Source organism: Triticum aestivum, chromosome 3D (genome assembly GCF_018294505.1).
Source record: "Triticum aestivum cultivar Chinese Spring chromosome 3D, IWGSC CS RefSeq v2.1, whole genome shotgun sequence".
Classification (NCBI taxonomy): Eukaryota; Viridiplantae; Streptophyta; class Magnoliopsida; order Poales; family Poaceae; genus Triticum; species Triticum aestivum.
In genome coordinates, this window is record NC_057802.1 from 6,821,917 (window position 1) to 6,822,544 (window position 628).

The following is a 628-nucleotide window of genomic DNA, read 5'->3' on the forward strand; positions in this document are numbered from 1 at the left end:
AGAACCTGATTTCCTCCACGTACCAAACCCTAACAAGAACACGGCGGCGGCAAGCCTGGGGGTGAATTCTGAGGAGGAAGAAAACTACTGGGAAGAAGAGGAAACCATGGCAAGCAGGCAGGATAGTTGGAGACCAAGACCAGGAAGAGGGGCTAACCCTGGTGGAAGAGGTAATTTCTATGGCAAGTCTGGTAATTTTGGCAGAGGGTCTTACAGGCAGGATGAGAGAGATCAAGACGGTTATGATTGGAGAAATAGGGATGGAAGCTTTAGAGGAGGATCTGGGACGAATAGTAGTGGATCTAGTGGGGAAGGAGCATCGACAGGAAATGGAAGAGATGGTGACAACAAGCCAGGCAGATTCAATTCAGGCAGAATGGGGAATCAACAGGAGAGATCTCAGACTGGGATTGGGGAGACAGGACCTGGAAATGGGGTTGTTGTTGGCAATCCCAATATGCAGCAGATGGGGATGCAGGGAGGACATGTTCAGATGGCTGGAGGTTTCCCAATGATGAGTAACAGCAACTTCCCACAGATGGTGCCTATTGGATTGGGGCTTGGGCAATTTGGCTTCATACCACAAGACCAAATGGCTCCACAATACCAGTACCTGCTCTCAAATATG